Here is a 12,129-nt window from a genome sequence, read left to right as displayed (position 1 = left end):
GCTGGATCAGACCCTGGACCCATCCGATCCAGCATTCCTAGTGATGCCAGTCCACAGGTGGGCCCTGGGGGTCCTCCAGAATTACAGCTCATCTCCAGACTGCAGAGATCAGTTTCCCTGGGAAAAATGGCCACTTTGGGGGGGGGCTCCCTGGCATTAGAGATCCCTCCCTGCCCCAAGTCCTGCCCACTCCCAGCTCCACCCCCAAAGTCTCCTGGCATTTCCCAACCCAGTGATGGCAACCCTGGTCTGCACAGGGGCCAACCGGTTCCCCTGGAGAGCCAACAACAGGGCATGTAGGCTGAGGCCATCATAAGGACATCAGAAGAGCCCTGCTGGGTCAGGCCAGTGAGGGTCCCTCTAGTCCAGCATCCTGTCTCATACTGGCCAACCAGTTCCTCTGGAGGGCCAACAACAGGGCAGAGAGGTTGACACATTCCCCTCATGTTGCCTCCTGGTTCTAGGATTCAGAGGTTGACTGCCCCTGAACGTGGAGGTTCCCCTCAGTCCCGATAACAAGTAGACACTGATAGACTAATCCCCCATGAATCTCTGGGATCCCCTTTTCAAGCTGTCTTTGCTTGTCTCCATCTCAACATCCTCCAGCAGCGAATGTCATATTTTAATCACTCTCAGTGTAAAGAAGTCTATCCTTTTGTGTGTGTGTGTGTGTGTGTCCCCAGTCTACTGCCCACCACTTTCTCTGGATGTCCTTCCTTTGGAGGGAGGGAGAGGAGTTCTGTGTTTTAATTGCCGTTCTGCATCATTTCCGATCCCCTGAGCCTTCAGGTTCCCTCTGCCCTGAAAGGGAACAAAGACCCTCCGCCTGCCCCTTCTCCAGCCCTTCGTGATTTCTACCATTTTGAGAATACAAATGCCCAAAACCGTTTTTTACTGGCTTTGAGATGTTGTTTATCTAGTTCAGCCTCTGGTCTCCCTGTGAGCCTTAAGTTACCATTTCGGGGCTGGCAGGTGGCCTGTGAAATGGTGAGTCAGAGCCGCTTAAAACTTTCCAACCGGCCGGCCGTTCTATGGGAATGTTCATATTCCCAGCCTGGTTGCCAACCCCAGCCTGGACAATTCCTGGAGATGAAGTCTGGGGTGGGCAGAGTTTGGGGGGGGGGGAGATGGCTCAGAGGGCTGTAATGCCATCCAGGCCTCCCTCTAAAGCAGGGGTAGTCAAACTGCGGCCCTGCAGATGTCCATGGGCTACAGTTCCCATGAGCCCCTGCCAGCGAACGCTGGCAGGGGATTCATGGGAATTGTAGTCCATGGACATCTGCAGGGCCGCAGTTTGACTACCCCTGCTCTAAAACAACCCTTTTCTCCCGGGGGACTGATCTCTGGGGCCTGGAGAGATCCTGTAAAAACCTGGGGGATCTCCAGGTGCCGCTTGGCATCCCTAGGGCGGATCCTGCTTAGCTTCCGGGATCTGCTGGGATCATGGTTGCCTGGGCAGCCAGATGCTGCCTGGTCCCAGGAGCGGCGGCACTGAAGTCCAATGAATAAATGCAAACAAACAAACAAACAAACAAACAAATAAATAAAACCGCCGGCTGAACTCATGTTGCTCTCTTGTAACCTCTGGTTCATGCTTTGCTGTGACATTTATTCAAATGTCCCAATTTCTGGATCTTTTCAAGAGCGGAGATGCCTGGTTGGAGCTATGCTGAATTTTCCATCAGTAAAAGGGAAATTCCCCCCCCCTCCCCTGTTGCAATGATTTCTGTGGAATAAGAGACCCCAAGGAACGGGGTGGGGTGGGGATTTGCACTGGCCAAGGGAAATCAGTGAACATTTCCAGTTTTTAATGATATATTTCACTTCATTCACTGAGGTCCCTCCTGCAAGGGGCTAGAGTTGTCTGATCCAATTTAGGAAATTCCTGGAGATTTGGGGATGGAGCCTGGGTGGAGACAGGGACCTCAGTGGGGCACAAGGCCACAGAGTTCCCCCTCCAGAATAGCCCTTTTCTCCCGTGCAACTGTGCTCTGTCATTTGGAGATGAGCTGTCATTCTGGGGGAACTCCAGGTCCCACCTGGAGTCTGGCATCCATATTCATGCTCCACTTTCCTCTCCAGTGGCAGCCCAAAGCAGCTTACATCGTCTCCTCTATTTTATTCTTATAACAACAGCCCTGTGAGGCAGGTTAGGCTGAGAAAGTATCACAGGCCCAAGGTCACCCGATGAACTTCCCTGGCACAGGTGTGGATTCGAACCCGGGTCTCCCGGATCTTAGTCTAACACTCCCTTTCACTGAATAAACAACCCATCGCATCTGTGTGGGAATGAATCAGCCTTCTGTGATAAACCCGACAAGGAAATAATATTCAAATGATAGGAGCAGGCAAGTCGATAAGTAAAGCAAGAGAAGAATCAGAACAAATTAAACTGTTTCCCATTAATATATTATTTGTTTAATTCATTTTTTACCCTGCCTTTCTCCTCAGTGGGAACCCAAAGACACTTATGTTATTCTCCCTTCCTCTGGTTTATCCGCACAACAACCCTGCAAGGCAGGTTAGGGCAAGCAACATGCGGGTCATGGGCCCAAGGTCACCTAGAGCAGGGGTAGTCAACCTGTGGTCCTTCAGATGTTCATGAACTACAATTCCCATGAACGTTTGCTGGCAGGGGCTTATGGGAATTGTAGTCCGTGAACATCTGGAGGACCACAGGTTGACTACCCCTGACCTAGAGAACTTTCACACTGCAAAAAGTTCTGAATTCTCGCCCACTGCACCACCCAGCTCTCAAGGAATAAACGAACAGGAGGGATTTAATGGATTAAAGGGGTCGCTGCGGTTGAAATATGGTCCAGAAAAGGGTTTGAAAACATCGTCAGATAAAAACCCACACAAATGCAAAGGAAAAAGAAACCAGTTTTTCACAGGACACACGGTTGATCGTTGGAGGCTGGGGCCACCAGAATAACGCAAACCCACAAAAAGCACTGGAGGTGTTTTTGCAAGGTGGGAAAGAGTGAAGAGTTCTGTTGGGTTTTTTTTTTATAACCCACTTTTCACTACCCAAAGGGGTCTCAAAGTGGTTTACAATCTATCGCCTTCCCTTCCTCTCCTTACAACAGGCACCCTAGGTTTTAATAAGAAATTAAGAAGAGCCCTGCTGGATCAGACCAGGGGTCCCTCTAGTCCAGCCTCCGATCTCGCCCAGGGGCCAACCAGTTCATATGGAAGACCAGCAACAGGGCAGAGAGGCTGAGGCCTTCCTAAGAACATCAGAAGAGCCCTGCTGGATCAGACCAGTGGTCTACCTACTCCAGCCTCCTGTCTCACACAGTGGCCAACCAGTTCCTCTGGAGGGCCAGCAACAGGGCAGAGAGGCAGATCTGGCCATCCATCCACTCAATCTGTCTGTCCATTGTCTGTCTGTCCTTCCATCCATCCATTGTCTGTTTGTCCACCCACCCACCCACCCATCCCTCCCTCCATCGATCCCTCCATCTCCTCAACCACCTTGCTCTCAATTTGGGCAAACTTGTGCTCTTTTTGGGGGGTCTCTGTGCTTCAGGGCAGGGAAGAGTTAATTCCTGGGCTGTGTGTAAGGTGCCTGGGTGGGGGGGAGAGACAGGCAGAGAGGACTCGCTGGGCACCGAAATGGAATTCCTTCTCACTGCCTTGTGAAAGCCAGGCACAAATATTTGCCTGCATCTCCCGGGACTCCTTGTGTGGCAGGGGTCTCCCTCCTGGGGAGGCGAGGCTGGGAACCTCTGGCCGGGCAAACACAATTCCTTCGGCATCCCCAGTGTCATTAAACCTTTCCTTTCTAATGCATCCCATAATCCTCATGCCAAACAAGGCCCCTCTTGCCCTCCCCGGCTGCAGGCAGGGGAACCCCACAGGCAGCTGCGAGGACCACAGGAAAGGGGGACAGCTGGCCCCCTTTGATCTCTTCGGAGGAGGACGGAGGACCAGGGGACAGTCCAGAGGCAGGCCCTTTCTTTGGCTATGGGGCGTTGTCTCCTTTGGGCTGCTGTGGTCAGTTCTGGTCACTGTATCTTCAAAGGGACATTGCGGAGGTGGGGAAAGTACCGGGCGGGGGGGGGGCAACCAAGAGGATGAGGGGTTTGGGGATAAAGGGACATCTCCATTCCTACCTAAGCTAATTTTGCTTCCTTTCCTCAACATTTCTAGATTTACGTTTCAGAACTGTCAGCCTCCAAATGAGGCCTAAAGGTCTCACTGAAGTCGAACAGAGTTCTGGAATACAGAAATAAGCTCCCTTTGAGAAAATGACTGCTTTAGAGACTGAACCCTGTGGCGTTAAAATCTACTTAGGGTCCTGTCTTCCCCAAAACCCACCTTTCCCCAGCTGTACTCTGCCAAATTTTCAGGTATTTCCCCACCTGGAGCTGGGAACCCTATAAGTAGTGTATGTTTTCCATGTCCATCTTGTTTCCCCATCTCCCCAACCCAGAGCTGATAACCTTGCCTAGAGGGCAGTCCTCTTGTTTTCGGAAAAAAGAGAAGCCGGTGTCCGTGAGAGACCTGAGAATCAGGTAGTCAACCCGTGGTCCTCCAGATGTCCATGGACTACAATTCCCATGAGTCCCTGCCAGCATTTACTGGCAGGGGCTCATGGGAATTGTAGTCCATGGACATCTGGAGGACCACAGGTTGACTACCCCTGGAAGGACAGTTGCCAGTTTCCTAGAGAGAGAGAGAAAGAGAGAGAGAGAGAGACGATCCTGTCCCTTTAACAGAGGCTAATGGGATATTATTTACCTCTCGCTCTGACCTTGGACAGTCCGGACCAGCTGGATCTCATTAGATCTCAGACGTGAAGCAGCAGACTCTAATATGGAGAACTGGGCTCGATTCCACACTTCTCCTCCACGTGCAGCCAGCTGGATGACCTTGGGCCTGTCACAGTTCTCTGGGAGCTCTCTCAGCCTCACCTACCTTGCAGGGCGTCTGTTGTGGGGAGAGGAAGGGGAGGGTGTTTGTAAGCTACCTTGGGGTTCCTTTGGGTCTTGAAAAGTGGGGCATGTAAAGCAGGTGGTCTTATTCGTCCTTTTCTTCTTCTTAGCAGGGTCAGCCCTAAATAGCATTTGGATGGGAGACCACGAGGGAAATCCAGGGTTGCTATAAAGAGGCAGACAACAACATACTACCCCAGGGAGATGCCGTGACTCAGTTGCAGGTCTGTCGTGTGCCTGATCTGACAGCTCATGAAGAATATCCTAAAAAGGGACATCAGAGAAGATGTTTAGTTTGCCTCTTTAGATTAGGAACTTCCTGATATTTTGCTAATAATCTCCTCTTGTGCCGATTGGCTCCCTGGGAGACTTCCTGCTCCTTTGAGCAGGTGTCCTCCCTGCTTGCCTCCAGAAGGACACAATTAGTCAGTTAAACTGTTAGGACCATCTCTCTCCCCTCTTTACAAGTCTCTTCTGTTATCAACAACGCTATTTATTCATTGATCAGCCAACACTTCTACCCTCCTTTGCGTGGTTTAACTCTGCGGGCGAATCCGACCCGGATATTTATTCCATGAGGTCTGGTTTTGAGAAACCTTTGAAGCAATCCAGTTTCTCTGAATGCGCAGGCGGCACCTCTCTGTGGCCCTGAGGAGCGCGTATGCCGCATGAAGTCGACAAAATCAAAACCTCTGATTCACGGCGGAACAAATAAGCCCTGGGAACTCTCCGTGTGCCGATGACATGTTCTTTGTGAAGGGGGAAAGGGTGAGGTCAGCGCGGACAGACGAGGTTGCTTAAAATTCCTACCCCTTAGCATCACGACCCTGCGAGGTTGCTTAAACAGCTGTTGCGTCCCACCCTGGAGCTGGAATGAGACAGTTTCCACCCAGAGCACAGATTCGCACATGTTCCCTGGAGAGGGCCTGCTTCTGGGCCTTTGGACATAGGGAAAGTCCTGCTGGGTCAGATCGTTGGCCCATCTGGTCCAGCATCCTGTCTCCCACCAGGGATGCCAGCCTCCAGGTGGGACCTGGGGATCCCTTGGAATTACAGCTCATCTGCAGGCTACAGAGATCAGTTCCCCTGGATATATGGGGGGGGGGGGGGAAGATCAAAGAAAAGGATCATTCATGGCTTTATCCACTTGTTTTTAATTACCTTAATGAAGGGGTTGGTAGCCTGTTATAATTAAAGAGCTAGAGGTTGTCAAAATCCAGAGTAAGAGGTCAGCAAGGAGCCAGTGTAAGAAAGCTGACCCTAGATCAGGGGTAGTCAAACTGCAGCCCTCCAGATGTCCATGGACTACAATTCCCAGGAGCCCCTGCCAGCAAACGCTGGCAGGGGCTCCTAGGAATTGTAGTCCATGGACATCTGGAGGGCCGCAGTTTGACTACCCCTGCCCTAGATTGTGAATCCGGCCCTGAGGTTATAAATGTATACATAAACACGCACATCGCCATGCAAGTACATACGATACGATAACATTTATTGTATATCAGCGAAGGCCATTACAAAAGCACAATTAAAACAGTACAGCACAAATGCAAATCAATATTTCTCCAATATTACATACATAAAACTGTAAACATGGACTAGTAACTCACAATGAGGTTTAAAAAATCAGTGTATCAAGGTGGAGACTCCTGTGCAAATGCCTTGGCTTGAGTCTTCCCAGCAGCCAAAGCGAAAAGTGCCACCCTGTAAGAAACACAGGGGTCGACATCTGATAACAGGCCAGTTTGTCAAAATCAGAAATAGGGTATGATGCAAGTACATCAACACACACACATATTTATTCTATTTATTTTATTCATTTAGATTTTTATACCACCCTTCCCTACGGCTCTGGGGGGGTTTACATAAAACATTTTAGGACATTTACATAGAACAATATCAATATCAATATAACAATAACAATATACACATGTACACACTCTGTCTCTCGTTATATACACACGCACGTGTATTATACAGAATTTTAATTGAAACAATTTTTAGAATTGTATAACCGTCAGGAATGTTTTCAGTCGTGATTCTGACTTTATCCTACATTTTGTAAGCTTCCCTGAGCCTATGAGGGAAGGGTGGTATAAAAATCACACAATCAATCAATCAATCAATCAGTCAATCAAAAGGGTGCTATGGAGGGTAAACTCTCTGGCATTGTACGAGGTCCCTGTGCTCGATCCCCATTTCCCACAAATTTCCCAACCTGGTTCTGGCAACCCCTTTTTTTGGGAGAGGGGGGGGGGTTGTACCCTGCTTTTTCACAACCTGGAGCCTCAAAGCGGCTTACAACCACCTACCCTTCCTCTCCCCATCACAGACACCCTGGGAGGTAGGTGGGGCTGAGAGAGCTCTGAGAGAACTGGGACGAGCCCAAGGTCACCCAATAGGCTGCCTGTGGAGGAGGAGCGGGGAATCAAACCCAGCTCTCCAGATGAGAAGTTGCCATCCTTAATCACAGCACTGCACCAGTTCTTATAGCAGTCTGAGCGTAATTTCAAAGGCTGAGCTTACATTCAATTGGCATGGAAGTGATTCTCTCTCTCTCTCTCTCTCTCTCTTTTACTCTCTCCAAGGAAGAATGAAAGGTTTATTCGGACGGGGCGGGAGAAGTGACCCGCAACATTCTCGGCACCAAAATCAAAGGCACTTCCGAGAATTCTTTGTGGGCAGCCAATAAACCTGAAGGGCGGACCGAAGGGAAAAGTTCTTTACGAGTCATTCAGTTCTGGCACTTACGGACAGTGGACAGAGGGACAGCTTTAAAGGGGATTGGGACATATTGTCCATATTGTCTAAATCTAAACTTCCTAGATGGAGGTCGCAAACCCCAGAACTAGAATGTGGTATTGGGGAAGGCCTTGGCCTCTGCACTTGGTTTGTTGGCACTTCAGGCATTGCTAGCTCTGGGTAAAGATTTGGGGAGTGGAGATTTGGGGTAGAGTCTGGAGCAGGGGTAGTCAAACTGTGGCCCTCCAGATGTCCATGGACTACAATTCCCATGAACCCCTGCCAGAAAACACTTGCAGGGGCTCATGGGAATTGGAGTCCATGAACATCTGGAGGACCACAGGTTGACTACCCCTGGTCTAGAGAGCACCTGGAATAGCGAGAGATCCGATTGGCCACTGGATCACACTGGATCCTGGACTAGAGGAGCCACCGGCCTTCTCCAGCTGGCCAACTCGGCCGTTTCAGCGTTTTAAACTGAAGCGGGTTTCTGGTGTACACACAAAGCTAGCCGGAGTGGTATCGTGGTTAAGAGCAGTGGCTTCTAATCTGGCGAGCCGGGTTTGATCCCCTGCTCCTCCACATGTAGCCAGCTCGGCAACCTTGGGCAAGTCACAGCCCTGATGGTGTTGTTCTGACCGAGCAGTTCTCTCAGAACCTATCCTGCCAACAGGAACTGCTCCCTACCCCCCTCCAAGTGACAACCTTTCAGATGCTTCAAGAGAGCCATCCTATCCCTTCCCAACCTCCTCTTCTCCAGGCTGAACATCCCTGAATCCCTCACCCTTTCCTCACAGGGCTTAGTCCCCAGGCCCCGGATCCTCCTCCTCTTCCCTCTTCTTTGCACCCTCTCTGTTCTGTCCACATCCTTTTTGAAGTGAGGCCTCCAGAACTGCACACAGGGTTCCAGGTGCAGCCCAGCGAATGCAGTGTACAGGATGACAATTTTGATGTGATTCCTCTGTTGATATGCGTATTTCAACAACAAAAGATGCAAAACCTTGGTGAAATATGTGTATACCTATGCCAGCGTGGTGTCAAGGTGAAGAGCGGTGGACTCTAAGCTGGAGAACCGGGTCAGATTTCCCATGCCTCCTCCACATGCGGCCAGCTGGATGACTCTGGGGACCACCCCAGTTCTCCCAGAGCTCTCTTCTCAGCCCCATTACCGACCGTTAACCACTTTTGAGACTCCTGCGGGTAGTGAAAAGCAAGGTATAAAGAACCCAGCTCTTCTTCTTCATGGCTTTGGGATGGGGATGGGTTAAAAACAAAGTCGGGGGAACAATCAAAGCGAACCAAAAAAAAGAAGAAAAAGAATGGCTTTTTTTTCCCAGAGTGCTTTGCTGCAGGACACCTGGCTAATGCCTCCCCTTCACCTCCCACCCTCCCCATGTTTCTCCTCAGGAAGTCTCCACAGGCGATCCCAGGGAATAGCTTAATCAAGGCGGGAACAGCTTCATGCTTAATATGAGGAAAATAATAAAGTCCATGTGTTGCAGACAAAACACAGCTGGTCCCCCGCCCCATCCTCCTGGCCCAAACCTGACAGGCCTGTTCCTCCCGCCCCTTCCACTCCGGCTTCACCTCCGGTACCTTGCGCCTGGCTGCGCCTCAGATGTGCAAACATTACCGCACAATTCCCGTGCCGAATGCGAGCGATTGGAGCTTTCCCTTTCTTCTTGCCTCGGGAAGCGTCTCTCGGGGGAGAAGGCCTCGGCCCGCGCCGGGCGCCAAACCGCCAAGCTCAGGAGGGCAGGAGTTGAGCCAGGATTTGAATTGGGGCCACAGGGAGTTGAGGGAGAGAGGATGGCTCCGTGTGTCCCCCCCCCTCCGCGGACCCCCATGAGTCACCGAGACCGTTTAAAATATCTGCTGAGTTCACAACTTTGCCTCACAGCAAGGAGCACGTGCCGGGCCTCGGATCTAGAAATATCATCCCCCCAAAACTGGTGCATTTGGCTGTTGCATCAAGGACCCGGCACCAAACTTGTGCAATGGCAAAAGCTAGGGTAGAGGAGACCGGGGGTCAAACGAGGAACATGCCCAAGGTTACCGGGTCCCCCGGCCCAGCAGAGAGGGGATTGTGGGTCACACAAGATTGCCAGCTGCAGGTTGGGGGTGGATAGAGGCCTACAGTGGGGTACAGGGCCATAGAGTCCACTTTCTGACGGAAGCAAGTTTGTGTAGTCTGGAAATGAGGCTTAATTCATGTGGATCGTCAGGACCCATGTGGAGGCCGGCATCCTGAAGGCCAAAGTGGAAAACCCTGAGTTTATTTCATTTCCCATTTTTCCTTTGTTTCATTCGTTTCCTTCAGAGAGAAGAGCAGTTTTCGTAATACCCTGCTTTTCCCTACCCGAAGGAGGCTCAAAGTGGCTTACGATCGCCTTCCCTTCCTCTCCCCACAACAGACAGCCTGTGAGGTGGGTGAGGCTGAGAGAGCCCTGAGATTACTGAAGAAGAAGAGTTGGTTCTTAGATGCCGCTTTTCTCTACCTGAGGGAGTCTCAACGCTGCTTCTAATCGCCTTCCCTTCCTCTCCCCACAACAGACACCCTGTGAGGGAGGTGAGGCTGAGAGAGCCCTGAGAAACAACCTCTCCACTGTAACGACCAACAAGATATTCAGGGTATGAACTCTCAAGAGACAGTATCCGATAAAGGGAACATTGGCTCTCTGAAGGGGAAAGGTAGTAATTCCAAAGTTCCTCAAAGCCTGAACAATATTTCATGGGGTTCTCCAACTGTCAAAAGGCTGAAAAAGGCTGCTGTAGCTTCTAAAAACAGGTTTCTGTGCATGCTAGAAAATTTCCACCATGGAGTGTGGGGCCCGCACTGAGCACTTCCGTTTGCGGAAGGCCAATGGTTTGCGGAAGGAGCATTCTGCGGAACGAGCATTCTGCAGCAGAGGTGACCTGTGCATGGAAGTTGTGGATAGGATCCAAATCGGAGCCTGATGCTGCCTATTCAGCCAGTCTGCCATGATTGGAAACCACACCCACCCTTTTCACCTTGTTCTTTATGGAGAGGTGTCTCTTCAGCAGGTTTTGCAGATGGTCGTTAAACCACTGAAGAATCCCACTTGTGCCCTCAAAGAAACCCCACAAATGACTTGAGGTGTTTATTTCTTGGGGCTTCTTACAGGCCAGCTTGGCATCATGGTCAAGAGCAGTGGCCTCTAATGTGGAGAACCAGGTTCAGTTCCCCGCTCTTCCACATGCAGCCAGCTGGGTGACCACTGGCTAGTCATAGTCCCATAAGAGCTGTTCTCACAGCAATTTCTCTCAGAGCTCTCTCAGCCCCACCTCCCTCACAGGGTGTCTGCTGTGGGGAGAGGAAGGGAAGGCAATCGCAAGCCGCTTTGATCCTCCTTCGGGTAGAGAAAAGTGGCATACAAAAACCAACTCTTCTTCAGTAATATCAGGGCTCACACTCCCCATTATTCCCTAAGGTGCTTCCGGATTCGAATCTAGCTCTCCCCACCATCATCATCATGTATCAACCTCTGTTCCCACATGTGTTTAGTTAAGTCTTCCCTGCCCCAGTTGAAATCCCCCCCACCTGCTTTAGCATCTGCCTTCCCTCATTATCTTGATCTATTCTGTCTGACTCTCCCCGCTTCCCCTTCACGGATAGTTCACTGTTTGCTCTCTGGGGAAACCACGGACGGTCTGCCGGCATGGGCCCGGTCCCCGCTTCTTCGCCAGCCCTGCAGGTGTTCCGTCTCCAGGAGCTCCGCACGCCCTCTACTGGGGGATGTTCCCTCTCCGGCTTCGGCTCTGCCTCCGCCATGGGTTGATTGCAGCCAACCCGGGACCTTCAGTCTCACCCGCCACGGATCCAAACATCTGGATCGCCCGTGTTGTGCTCCATTCCAGCTGCTGGGCCCCTCAAGGGCAGGCAATCCAAGCAGGGAGCTTTCGCATACAGGACAAGGGTGGGTGGTATGAATCAAACATCCCACGGGGGAGATGAACATCAGGAGAGCCCTGTTGGTTCAGGCCAGGGGTCCACCTAGTCCAGCATCCCATCCCACCCAGGGGACAACCAGTTCCTCTGGAGGGCCAACAGCAGGGCCGAGAGGCCGAGGCCTTCTTAAGGACATCAGGAGAGCCCTGCTGGATCTGACCAGTGAGAGTCCCTCTAGTCCAGCCTCCTGTCTCACACACAGGAGCCAGCCAGTTCCTCTGGAGGGCCAGAAATAGGGCAGAGAGGCCAAGGCCTTCATGAGGACATCAGAAAAGCCCTGCTGGATCAGTGCAGCACCCTGTCTCACACAGCAAACAGTCAATTCCTCTGCGGAGTTAACAACAGGGCACCGAGGCCAAGGATTTCCCCTCATGTTGCTTCCTGGCACTGAGATTTAGTGCCAGACTGCCTCTGAATGTGGAGGTTCCCTTTAGTCCCCCAGGCTAGAAGCTGTTTATTCCTGGTCTGCTGCATAGAAAG

The sequence above is a fragment of the Paroedura picta genome, chromosome 8, assembly GCF_049243985.1.
Source record: "Paroedura picta isolate Pp20150507F chromosome 8, Ppicta_v3.0, whole genome shotgun sequence".
NCBI lineage: Eukaryota > Metazoa > Chordata > Lepidosauria > Squamata > Gekkonidae > Paroedura > Paroedura picta.
This window is presented reverse-complemented; position numbering follows the sequence as displayed.